Genomic DNA, 13,293 nt, shown 5'->3' on the forward strand with positions numbered 1-13,293 from the left:
TTAGTGCTGAGTCGCCGGCCCAAGGCCACTTTCACCACCGGCTCCCCTCCGGGCTCGGCGCCTTGTCTGTCGCAGTCACCAGCGACATCCTCAATCGGTCGCTTTGCAGATGCGCCACTGACACCTGTAGTCCCGACGTCCAACGTCTTCTGGCTGGCTGTTCGATGCGTTGGAAATTGTTCCCTCGTCGTCATTTTCGTCCACCGGAGCCTCGTTGTGAGCCTTGGGTGTTTCATTATGACGCCTGAATTCTTCCGGGTGGGCCGCTCGGTTTTGTTTTTCCTTCGGTGTTCTCGAAAGGGGCATGTACACGGGACCCCCTCTTCCGCTGCTGGCTGTTTCTTCAGCGTCAGCTTGGTCCATTATGTGCTCCGCGACACGGTCGCTTGTCACAGGACCTGCCACACTGGCGTATGTGTGAGCGCACTCGTTGTCTTCATGACCGAAGCGCCTGCATTTACTACACCGGGGTATGCGACAGTCGCGTCGGATATGCCCCGTTCGACGACATCGTAAGCACAGTGGCGCACGCCCGGGCACAATCAGGAGCGTGTTGATACCACCCACTCGAAGCTGGTGTGGCAGATCCTCGATAGTCACTCCGCTTTTCAGTTCCGGGGTTAAGGTGCGAGTAGATGTTCCCTTGTCCTTGATACCATGGACACGCCAACGCTCCTTTGAGACTTCAGTCACCTTCCCGTAAGCCGCAAACGCGGTGCATACATCTTCATCGGGTATGTAATGCAAAAGCCAATGAAGCTTTAGCCTGACTGTCCTGCTTGTTTCGGTCGATAACGAGGCATCGCCTTTCCTTTAACTTGACGTCAGCAACCACAAGCATCTTCTTCATTGCTTCTGGTGTGCTGAAGGTCACCGCCCAGACGTGATTCCTCTGGAAGGCCCCTAAGGCAAGCACCTCGAGCAGCATTCCCAGACGAACCATCGTATCCCGGACGTTTTCGACACGGTAAGGTCTCTTCCTGATGTCTCCGTGAAGAAAAACAGTATTTGTAACACACGCACCTTTGGGTAACTGTGGCAAAATTACTACATAATCCCGGTTTTCTTCGGCAAAAATCCTATTTCCGCGACCCATGTGGGCCGCAATATCCGCTCCATCGGAGCACATGAGTACACAACCGTTCGCTAGCGCGTCCAGAAATGGAATATTGCGCCACGGAGGCAGCTGCTCTGCGCTCTCCCCACCACGCACACGCTGCAGAAAATCTACCAGAATAAATACAGCAAAAAAGCTTCAAAAAGGAGAAGCTTCGCCCCCGGGAGGGATCGAACCTCCAACCTTTCGGTTAACAGCCGAACGCGCTATCCCGATTGCGCCACGGAGGCTTTTTTTTTCTTTATTGCCGGTCTTCGACATACACAGTTAACATATACACTTTACAATGATAAAAGCAAAGACCGTCTTGGGTCCTTGCAAATAGTTAAAAACACTTGACCGCCACTAATTCATCCAATACATGTATCCATTCGGGTGGTTCTTTTTTTGCTCGGTAAGCTTCACGCAGATACAGCATGCTTTCCATAAAATAATCTTTCGCAGGACGAATAACTAGCCTCTCGTGACGCACATCCATTCGAGTCTTCCAGACGCTGTGTAAACACAGTGCCATAAACATGTCACATGGCTTATTTGCGTTTTCAGTTGGCAAGAAGCGGATGCCGTATGGTGTAATCGGCAATTCTTCTTTCAACGTTCGTTGTAGGATGTCCCATAGGAACACCGCATCTGAACAATCAAGAAACATATGCTCAATGGTTTCCGGTTGCCTGCATCTCAGGCAGTTCACGGACCACGGTACAAAGATTCCCCTTTCCCTCAGCCATGGCTTCACTGGAAGCGTTCCAGTGTGTAATTGAAAGAAAAACGTTTTTACGGATGACCGTATCGGCATCCGCTTGACTCTTTTCAGCACATTCCTTCCACTGGATTCAACGTGGTACATTGAACGATAAACAGGCACTGGCAATGATACATCAAGTAAATCTTTGTAAAGTCTTTTGCGCTTAACAGATGCAAGGTAATCCATTGAAAAGCGCACGTATAAGAATTCAAAAGACAACACGACTTCTCACAGGAAGCCTCTGATCCTAGGTCCTATTGCATAATTTGAGGACACAACAAATTCAGGCAGCGCATTACGCAAACGCGTTTGAAGGACTGCGCACAAAAACGGATCTTTTGGATCACGTAGAAACAAAAATCTGGACACGACTTGTCTTAAAAAAAGATGAGCTAACCCTAGGCCTCCACTTTTCACCATCCTAAACAAATTAGTGCGACTGGTGCGCTCCCAGACGGAACCCCAAATAAAGATGGCAAACTGCCTGTGTATTCTTTGTATGCTGACTATTGATGCGCATAGTGCTTGCAGCACATACCAAATTTTGGCCACTAAGAATACATTACACACCGTTGCTCGGGTGAACATTGACAGATCTCGTCCACCGAACTTCGCCGTTTTTGCCTTCATTTCTTCCACCTCTCCTTGCCAATAATCTTTGGTGTCCTGGTGGTGTTGTAGAGGTACCCCTAAGTACTTGGTCGGCAAATTTGTCCACTGTATTTTTGCAAAAAATGGAGGTGTGTCCTCCCACTGTCCATACCATATGCCAGTCGACTTGGCCCAATTAATTATGCTCCCTGTTATTTTACAATATTTTGTCACAACATTCACAGCATTGCTTACACTCTGCGTGTCGTCACAAAAAACAGCGACGTCATCCGCGTATGCCAGCAGTTTTACTTCACTGTAGCCCACCCTAAAACCTCTGATGTTGCTATCATCTAATATCTTTAGACACAATGGCTCGAGATATAGGGCAAACAGTAAAGGCGATAAACCACACCCCTGTCTCACGGAAGATCTGACTTGAATGCTGGGGCTGAGTGCTCTGTTTACTATCACTTTTGTGGAGATGTCTGCATAGCACATTCTAATCCCTTCTGTTAAGATTGACCCCACGTTCACATGCTCCAAATCATCGAAAAGAATAGCGTGCGTCACCCTATCGAATGCTTTTTCTAAGTCCAATTGTAGCATGGCCACCCTACCAGAAAAGTCATCACAATGCTCAAGTACTGTTCGTGCTACGTGTATATTTGTGGTAATTGACCTGCCCTTGATGCCACATGTTTGATGTGGCCCTATCAACCGTGTTATTATGCTTTGTAACCTTCTGCCCAAAAGTTTTGTGTATACTTTATAGTCTGTATTCGTTAGGCTGATTGGACGATAGGCTCGCACAGATAGGAGAGATGTGGAATCGGTAGATTTTGGTATCAGTACAATGTGGCTCTCGCGAAACGATGGCGGCAGTAACTGGTTTTCATATGCTTCTGTGATTACATGATAAAGGGCTGTAGCTATTTCTGTTTTGAAAAATTTATAGAATGCCCCACTCAATCCGTCAGGTCCTGGCGTTTTGCCAGGGCTCAAGTCATCTATAGCTTCCTCTATTCCTTTGATGCTAATTGGCATTTCTAATCTTTTTCGGTCTTCCTCTTCCAGTCGGGGCAAAAGGTGTAAGAATTCGCGATCGAAACCTTGTTCACATTGCGGTTCCTGTCCTAAAAGTTCGTCGTAATATTCTACAAAGGCGCGTTGGACGGTTTCTTTGTCCCGTACTGCTACATTTTGGTATGTTATCGCATTTATCTCTTTTCTCGCGGCATAACTCTTTTCATCAGAAAGCGAGCGCTTTGTAGGTTGTTCCCCGCACCATAAACGTTCTGCGCGTGCGCGTATAATTGCACCACGATATTTTTTCTTATCGACAAGTTCCAACTGTGCTTTCGTTTGTTTTATTTCATTTGCGAAACATCCCGGATGGTTGCTCTCCATGCTTAAAGTTGAGCTCACTTTGTAATTCTATTTCCTTTCTTTTTTCCTGGTGGTGTAAAACACTAGATCTTTCTATCGCTGTTAACTTCGTTTCTTGCTTAAAACACTCCCACTTTTCTGTATAATCTTTTTAACCACCCGATAACAGCTCTTTGAGGCTATCTTGAATTTTTTTTACAAAGGTTTCGTCCTGCAGCAGTTTTTCATTGAATTTCCATAGTCCCCAGTTGAAACTTGACGGCTTTTTTGGACCAAGTGAAAAAAGGACCAAACTGTGGTCGCTAAAATAAACATGGCTGATTTCATAATCACTGCACAATGGTATCGCTTCCGCAGAAACATAGACACGATCCAGTCTTGCGTGGCTGTCCCCTTGAAAATGAGTGAACTGAGGTGCATCATTATTGGCCAAAACGGCGCCTACATCCTCTAAATTATGTTCTTCCACCAGTGCTGCTAAACGTAGCGCACTTACATCGAGACCAGGCTGCTTACGGGCTCTGTCTTCCACTTTGCAGACACAGTTGAAGTCTCCCATGATGACTATGGTTCTCTCACACCTCAAGTGACATTCCACGCTTTCAAAAAACGCCCTGCGCTCGGCTGTTCTATTCGGCGCGTAAATGCAGATAACACGCCACTTCAGAGTACAAAACAAAAAATCACGCATTATAATGCGCCCGCTATCATCACTAAATACATTTTCAACAAATATCCCAATATTATTCGGTAGAAAGAGCGCACAGCCCCTAGCCCTTCCAACAGAATGGGAAACACACACATAATATCTAGTCATGAAAGGTTGCACTAGGCGGTCCGTCCCTTCCTCAGTTTCAATCTTTGTTTCCTGAACCGCAATGATGTCGAGATTCTTTTCGATGAACAAGCGGTTAAGCTGACATTGCTTCCTCCTTGCCGTAAGACCCCGCACGTTAATCGTGCCTACGCGTAAGGGTGTTTCGAGGCGTAACTCCATTTCTACATGAAAGAGATCACAATCTATGCACTGCTATTGTCGGCTACGAAAGGACACTCACATTGCCTTCACGTGTCTGCAGTCAGCTTGCACGCTTGACTGGCATTCCATCCACAGCTCCGAAGTAGCAGCATTGTCTCCCCTCAACCCCCACTGAAACGGGCACAAACACACGCAAGTACGACGTATTAAGTCGGAGGTGTCCCCGACACCTTTCTGTCCGGCGGTATGTTTGGCGCCGGTCGAAAGGTAGGCCTCCGGGCAGTTGCTGTCTTCACAGGTGGCTCGCTCGCGGTTGGGGTGTTCGACTGTTGGTCCCCGCCGGCACTTTCTTCGTGCGTTCTCTTAGCCGCTGCCGCCGCTTTGCTTCTTTCCGTAGTGTCCATGACGCATGCATCATCCTGGGAAGTTGTTACGGAGGGTTTCTTGCCTGCACTTGCGTCGTTGTTTGTTTCAGCCTCTTTAGCAGGTGTAGGCGCGCCTGATGTCAATATGGCTCCACTCGCGACCTGCGTAAGATCGTGTTTCTCGGTCGTTACCGCCAAGTCTTTCTTCGAAGGCGGCGACAAGGTTGGTCCAGGCGCACTGACAATTTCCTCCGCGTCAACTTCGTCCATAAGGAGCTCGTTGATGATTTCCTCATTTTTTGGTGGCCCTGCAATGCTTGCGTACGTGCGTACGCACTGACTTTCTTCGTGGCCGAATCGTCGACACACAGAACAACGCGGCACGCGGCACTCACGTCTGATGTGCCCCGTATGGTTGCACCGAAGACATAGGGGAGCACGACCTGCCACGACCACTAGCGCCATTATGCCTGCTATTCGTATCTGATGCGGAAGATCATCAATTGTCAAGCCAGGCTTCAGCTTCAGGGACACCGTACGCATAGACGATCCCTTGTCCGTGACATCTTGTACACGCCAGCGTTCTTTTTGGATGTCGGATACTTTCCCGTACGGAACAAACGCCGCATGTACGTCATCGTCATGCACATTGTGCAGTAACCAGTGCAGCTTTAGCCGCACCTCCCGGTTATGCGGATCCACAACCAAACAGCGTCGTTCCTTGACTTGAACTTCCGCGTGCTTCAGCATCTTCTTCGTCGCCTCTGCACTCTCGAACGTCACAGCCCAGACGTGGTTCATCTGAAACGCCCCCAAGGCGACAACCTCAGGGAGCAATTCCAGATGAGCCAACGTGTCACGAAAATCTTCGACACGAAATGGCCTCGCTTTCACGTCACCGTGAAGAAAAACGGTGTTTAAAACACGAACCTGTTGGCAGAGGCGGCAAAACAACGTGGTAATCCAGTTCAGCGGTAGCAGTCATCCTGTTTCCGCGGCTTGCCATAGCCGCAAACACCGCCCCTACGGAGCGCGACATTCAACGTCCGTACCGAACGGTAGCCGGAAGTAGAATCCCGATTGCGCCACGGAGGCGGCTGCTCGGCGCTCTCCCCACCACGCACATGCTACAAAAAATCTACCAGAATAAATACAGCAAAAAAGCATCAAAAAGGAGAAGCTTCGCCCCCAGGAGGGCTCGAACCTCCAACCTTTCGGTTAACAGCCGAACGCGCTAGCCGATTGCGCCACGGAGGCGACTGCTCGGCACTCTCCCCACCACGCACTTGCTACAGAAAATCTACCAGAATAAATACAACAAAAAAGCATTAAAAGGAGAAGCTTCGCCCCCGGGAAGGCTCGAACCTCCAACCTTTCGGTTAACAGCCGAACGCGCTATCCGATTGCGCCACGGAGGCGACTGCTCGGCGCTCTCCCCACCACGCACTTGCTACAGAAAATCTACCAGAATAAATACAACAAAAAAGCATCAAAAGGAGAAGCTTCGCCCCCGGGAGGGCTCGAACCTCCAACCTTTCGGTTAACAGCCGAACGCGCTATCCGATTGCGCCACGGAGGCTTTTTTTTTTCTTTATTTCCGTTTTCAACAACATACAGTAATACAAGTGAGAAATATTTCAAAAGGTAAAATACATCAGCTAGTCTTGAGCATGATGCAATTTTAAAAAGGCTTTAGTGACGCGAATTCATCCAATTGCGTCACCCATTGAGGAGCGTTGACCGCAAAGTTCAGTACATCTCTTGTATAGATAACGCTTTCCATGAAATATTGTCGCGCTGGTCGTGCATCAATGTCAGCATATCTATCTGCCATCCGTGTTTTCCAAAGTGCATGCATACAAAGCAACATAATCATATCACTAGGAACGCCCCCTGTTTCGTCATAAGGCAAGAACCGTATGCCAAATGGTGACAGTACTAAATCTTTTTTAATTGTGCGCTGAAGAATGTCCCACAAAAATCGTGCATCGTGGCAATCCAGAAATATATGCTCAATAGTTTCCGGTTTCTGGCATATTCTACAGTTTATTGTCCCGGGAACAAAAATACCCTGGCTTTGAAGCCATGGCTTCACAGGGAGCGTTTCAGTATGCAATTGAAAGAAAAATGTTTTCGCAGAGCTTCGTACAGGCATTCGCTTAACTCTTTTCAACACGTTTCTTTCATCACCCAAATAATAGTTTGCCCTATATAAAGGTGTCGGAAGAAAAACATCCACTAAATCTTTATAGAACTTTTTCTTTCCTACAATGCAAAGGTATTCAAGAGAAAAATATGCGCGAACAATGCGATAAGCAGCCACAACCTCGCGCAGGAAACATGGTAGTGCACTATGTGTTGCAGTGCTGGTTGACACAACATAATCCGCAAGATGGTTCCGCAGGCGTACTTGTATTACAGTTCTCAAAAATGTATCACTCTGATCACGCAAAAAGATAAATGTTTCAAGAACAAATGCGACAGCCCTAGTCCGCCGTTCCGCACTGCATGAAACAGATTGCATCGGCTTGTGCGCTCCCAACTGGAGCCCCAAATAAAAACTGCAAACACTCGGTGGAGTTTCTGTATTGTCATTCTTGTCATACTCAATACCTGCAATACATAGAATATTTTGGCCACTAGAAATCTATTGCACACATTTGCTCTTGTAAATACTGAGAATTTGTGACCGCCCCATTTCTGAGTCTGGTCTCTTACTCTATCAGCTTCCTCAAGCCAATAACCAGTCGTTGAATTATGGTGTTGCAGTGGCACTCCAAGGCATACGTTTGGCGAATTCGACCATTGCATGTTGCAGTACACCTCTGGTGTGATTGGCCAGTTTCCATACCAAATGCCGAGACTCTTTGTCCAGTTGACAGCACTTCCTGTGGCTTCACAAAAGGCTGTAGTCTCTTTCACTACTATTTCAACACTTTTTATGTCTGAACAAAACATAGCAATGTCGTCGGCATATGCCAACACTTTGACTTCATTATTACAGTATCGGAAGCCTTGAATAGTGGGGTTCTGAAGAATCTTTAAACAGAAAGGTTCTACATACAGAGCAAATAACAATGACGAGACTGGACATCCTTGGCGCAGACTAGAGGTAACTGTTATACTTTCACTAAGTTGCTTATTTATTACTAGTTTAGTGGTACAACCTTCATAAGCCATTCGCACACCATCCACAATGACAGAACCTACATTGGTGTGTTTCAGTATTAATAGTAAAATTTCGTGTGTAACCTTATCAAACGCCTTTTCAAGGTCTAACTGTAGCATGGCAACCCGACCTTCTTCGGCATCACATGATTCAAGTATGCTTCTGGCAACGTGGATATTAGTGTATATCGTTCTTCCTTGGATTCCACAGGTCTGGTGAGGCCCAATTAGTATTTTAATTGCTTTTTGAAGTCGCTTAGCAAGCACTTTCATGTGAACTTTATAATCAACATTTGAGAGGCTTATTGGTCTGTAAGCCTCTACAGAGCGTAACTTCAAAGGATCATTGGTCTTTGGAATTAGTACCATATGTGTCATCCTAAATGATGGGGGCATCCTTTTCATTTCGTAACTCATTTATTACGCGCTGCAATACTTATGCCATTTCTGCTTTAAAGCATTTATAGAAAGCTGCCCCTAGTCCATCTGGTCCAGGTGATTTATCAAGGCTTAAGTCATCAATTGCTTTTTCAACTTCTTTCACGCTAATTGGTCTTTCTAGCTCCTCACATAGTTCTTTTCCTAATTTAGGCATTAGTGGCAAGAAGTTATTTTTAAACAGCTCGGTGTTTTCTTTCTTATGATTTAGTAAGTTACGGAAGCGCTCAACGAAGGCCATTTCAATGATATTACTATCTGTGGTAACACGGTTGTGATAACAAATTTCGTTTATTTCTTTCTTTACTGCATGCCGCTTTTCATCGCCTAGCGCTCGTTTGGTGGGCGTTTCCCCGCACCAAACCCGCTCTGCGCGTGCCCTGACTACTGCGCCTCGATATATTTCAATGTCAATTGCTTCTAGCTTACTTTTAATTTCTTTTATTTGCTTTGCAAACAAACCCGGCTTGTAGTTTTCCGTTGCAATCATACATTCTAGCGTGGTATAAAGTTCCTTTTCTTTCTCTTTTTCTTTTCTGTGTAGCACACATGCTCGGTCAATCGCAGCAAGTTTTATCTCTGATTTAAAGATTTCCCATGAAGCTGAAATGCTACCTGACTCATCACACAAGTTATGTATCTTTTAGTTTTTCAAGAGAAGGTTGATCTTGTAATAATTTATTGTTGAACTTCCAAGTAAACCAATTAAATTTGGAGGCTTTTTCTTTTGTGCCCACAGTAACTGCTACTAAACAGTGATCACTGAAACTAACACATTTGACGTGATAGTCAACACATTCAGGCAAAAAAAGAGCAGGCACATAAATACGGTCTAACCTGGCATGGCAATCACCTTGGAAGTGGGTGTACCTCGTGCCGTTTCCAGAGACTAGTACACTTCCTAAATCTTCTAGGTCATGTTCATTTACAAATTCTGTCAAATACATCGCACTCTTGTCTCTCGCCAGTAACTTTTTACTTCTATCCTCTGGTCTTTGCACACAATTAAAGTCGCCAAACAGGATGACAATTCGGTCACACTTTACATACGATTGTATAGTTCCAAAAAATCACGTCTTTCTTGGGATGTATTAGGCGCGTAAACACATAGGGCCCGCCAAAACATACCACAAAATCCAAAATCCAACACAACAAACCGGCCACTCTGGCATGCCATAACTGCTTCTTCAACAATATCTATAGAATTTCGATATAATATCAAGCAGCCTCCAGACGTACCCACAGCATGCGACACGAAAATATTAAATCTAGCTCTGAAAGTTTCCACCATTCGATCTGTTTGCTCTTGGGTCTCTATTTTTGTTTCTTGTACGGCGATCAGATCCAGATCATTTTCTAAGAGAAGGCGACTTAGCTGGTATTGTTTCCTGCGGGCTGACAAGCCACGCACATTTAAGGTCGCTATGCGTAAAGGAAATTTTAGTTTGTTAGCCATATTAAACAGGTTTTACAATACTTGTAGTACTCACATCGCCGTTCGACAGGATGGTAGGCTCCGACATCGTTTTTGTTGCTGGTGGGTTTAGAGCCATGTTGTCACATAAAGAGGCCCGATCAGTGATCGGACTGTTCGAGTTCTCACTACACAAACAGTTCCCTCGCTAATGCGGGGGCTCTGTGGGCGTCGGTCTCCGGTCGGGTGGTACATTGGGCTTGAAATGCGTGATGCTGCGACGAGCAGTGCCCGTCTTCGTAGGTGGTTCCCCTGTGCTCGTCTGGCCGTTGTTCTGTCTGTTGTCTTGGGTTTCATCACGGGTACGCTTCGCTGCAGCGCTGGTAGCTGTTTCCATTGCGACCTCGGGAGCTTCCGTCACTTCAATTATATCTTTTGAAGGCATAGTCGTATTAGCAACTTCATGTTGACTAGCGGGCTTTTTATCTGTGTTAGTTGCCGCGGCTACGGGGCCTTCGTCTTCGTTGGTGTCCTTCGTGTTCGTATCTTTCCGCGTGGCTTTGTCTCAACAGTTGTCACAGCGGAGTCTTCATGCTCATCTTCCCGTGTAGCTTCCTTGGCGTCATTCAGGTCCATAATATGTTCCGACGTATCATAACTTCGCGGTGGGCCTGCTACTGATGCATAAGATCGCACGCACATGGTCTCATCGTGGCCATAGCGGCGACAATGGCCACAGCGTGGGACACGACAGTCTCGTCGCATGTGTCCGATGCCGTGGCACCGGAGGCAGAGCGGTGCTCTGCCCGGAACAGAGACAAGCGCCAGGTCTTCCGCAACTCGCAGTTGATGCGGCAAGTCATCCGTACTCACGCCCACCTTCAGTTGCAAGGTCACTGACCTCGTTGTAGTATTCTTCTCGTTACAGCCTTGAACACGCCACTTATCTCTGGTGACTTCCAGGACTTTGCCGAATGGAGCCAATGCAGTGCACACGTCTTCATCGGGAACGCCATGCAAAAGCCAGTATAGCTTTATCCTTAGCGCCTGGTTGCACGGATCGACTATAACGCAGCGTCGGTCTTTCACAGTGAAGTTTCCAGCTGCCAGCATCTTTTTCTTTGCTTCGTTGTCACAGAACGTCACCGCCCAGACATCATTCATTTGATAAGCACCTAGTGCGACCACTTCCGGCAGTAGCGAAAGTTGCTCGAGTGCATCTCTAAAATGTTCGACCCTATACGGCCTGGCTTTCAAATCGGCGTGTAAAGAGACAGTGTCCTTCACAGTCGTACCTGAGGGCAAAGTTGGCAATACAATTTGGTAGTCCTGGCTGAACATCTCGGTTGACCTGTTACCGCCGCCTCGGGGGGCGGCTATACCTGCTCCTTGGGAGCTCATGAGACGCACGTCCGCACGCTACGGTGGCCGGAAGTGGAATCTGCGCCACGGAGGCGGCTGCTCGGCGCTCTCCCCACCACGCACATGCTACAAAAAATCTACCAGAATAAATACAACAAAAAAGCATCAAAAGGAGAAGCTTCGCCCCCGGGAAGGCTCTAACCTCCAACCTTTCGGTTAACAGCCGAACGCGCTAGCCGATTGCGCCACGGAGGCGGCTGCTCGGCGCTCTCCCAACCACGCACATGCTACAAAAAATCTACCAGAATAAATACAGCAAAAAAGCATCAAAAAGAAGAAGCTTCGCCCCCGGGAGGGCTCGAACCTCCAACCTTTCGGCTAACAGCCGAACGCGCTAGCCGATTGCGCCACGGAGGCGGCTGCTCGGCGCTCTCCCCACCACGCACTTGCTACAGAAAATCTACCAGAATAAATACAGCAAAAAAGCATCAAAAAGGAGAAGCTTCGCCCCCGGGAGGGCTCCAACCTCCAACCTTTCGGTTAACAGGCGAACGCGCTAGCCGATTGCGCCACGGAGGCTTTTTTTTTTCTTTATTGCCTGCTTGGCACAATACAGGGAAAACAATAATATAACATCATGTTAAAAATGCTAACTTGTCTATAGTTAGCATATGTGGGCTAAAACGCTTTAGGGCCAAGAGTTCGCCCAGAAAAACATACCAATCAGGTTTTTCATCCTGCTGCTTGTATACATCTCGTAAATACGCAATGCTTTCGTTGAAGTTGTCTCTGGCTGACCTTGGGTTTACATCCTCATTGCGCACTGACATTCTGGTTTTCCATACACTGTGCATTACTAGAATCATTAACATATCATAGGGCACACTTTCGCTGTCGACCGGGAGAAATCGAATGCCATAAGGTGTGAGCGGCAGTTCATTTTAAAGTTCTTTGGAGAATGTCCCATAAAAAGACAGCATCGCCACAATCGAGAAACATGTGCTCGATCGTTTCGGGCCTTTTGCATATTATACAATTTACCGACCACGGCACGAATATGCCTTTTTCTTGCAACCACGGTTTTGTAGAAAGTTTGCCGCTATGTAGCATGAAAAAAAATGTTTTTATCGACGACCGGATGGCCATTCTTTTAACCTTTTTTAAGACATTGCTGCCAGGTCCTGGCTTGTACAACGTTCGATACAAAGGCACGGGCATCATCACATCGATTAGGTCTTTGTACAGACGTTTTCTTTTAATATCGCTCAGATATTCCATTGAAAATCTGACTTTTAACAATTGGAAGGCGGCAACAATTTCGTGCATGTATCCACGAATGCTGGGTTGCATAATGGCACGTGACGACACAATAACATCTGGCAAAGCGTTTGCTAGTCTTACTTGCAAAAAGGTCCTCAAAAATATATTCGTTTGATCGCGAAAAAAAATGAACCTAGAGACAATTTGTCTCACAAACAAATGAATCAAGCCCAGTCCTCCGGACCGCACTGGAAGAAACAGGTTGGTGCGGCTTACCCTTTCCCATGGTGAATTCCACACAAAGACTGCTAACACTCTATGCAGTCGTTGAATACCTAAACGCGGCATGTGCAGTGCTTGCAAGACGTACCATACCCTAGCAATAATGAAAATGTTGCACACTGTGGCTCGGGAAAAAATCGATAAATCCCGTCCACCCCATTTTTTTTTTTTTTTGCTTTTTCG

The 13,293-nt window shown here is 46.7% G+C and overlaps 6 non-coding genes across 6 annotated transcripts; all 6 read right to left on the reverse strand.

The window, feature by feature from the left end:
- Positions 1-1,272: 1,272 nt before the first annotated feature.
- Positions 1,273-1,347, reverse strand: Trnan-guu (transfer RNA asparagine (anticodon GUU)). The gene has a single exon. It is a non-coding gene; the product is annotated as a tRNA-Asn (tRNA).
- A 5,022-nt stretch (positions 1,348-6,369) lies between these two features.
- Positions 6,370-6,443, reverse strand: Trnan-guu (transfer RNA asparagine (anticodon GUU)). The gene has a single exon. It is a non-coding gene; the product is annotated as a tRNA-Asn (tRNA).
- Positions 6,444-6,530: 87 nt separating this feature from the next.
- Positions 6,531-6,604, reverse strand: Trnan-guu (transfer RNA asparagine (anticodon GUU)). The gene has a single exon. It is a non-coding gene; the product is annotated as a tRNA-Asn (tRNA).
- An 87-nt stretch (positions 6,605-6,691) lies between these two features.
- Positions 6,692-6,765, reverse strand: Trnan-guu (transfer RNA asparagine (anticodon GUU)). The gene has a single exon. It is a non-coding gene; the product is annotated as a tRNA-Asn (tRNA).
- Positions 6,766-11,749: 4,984 nt separating this feature from the next.
- On the reverse strand, positions 11,750-11,823 carry Trnan-guu (transfer RNA asparagine (anticodon GUU)). The gene has a single exon. It is a non-coding gene; the product is annotated as a tRNA-Asn (tRNA).
- Positions 11,824-11,911: 88 nt separating this feature from the next.
- Trnan-guu (transfer RNA asparagine (anticodon GUU)) lies at positions 11,912-11,985 on the reverse strand. The gene has a single exon. It is a non-coding gene; the product is annotated as a tRNA-Asn (tRNA).
- Between the last annotated feature and the right edge of the window lie 1,308 nt (positions 11,986-13,293).

Source organism: Dermacentor silvarum, chromosome 1, assembly GCF_013339745.2.
Source record: "Dermacentor silvarum isolate Dsil-2018 chromosome 1, BIME_Dsil_1.4, whole genome shotgun sequence".
NCBI lineage: Eukaryota > Metazoa > Arthropoda > Arachnida > Ixodida > Ixodidae > Dermacentor > Dermacentor silvarum.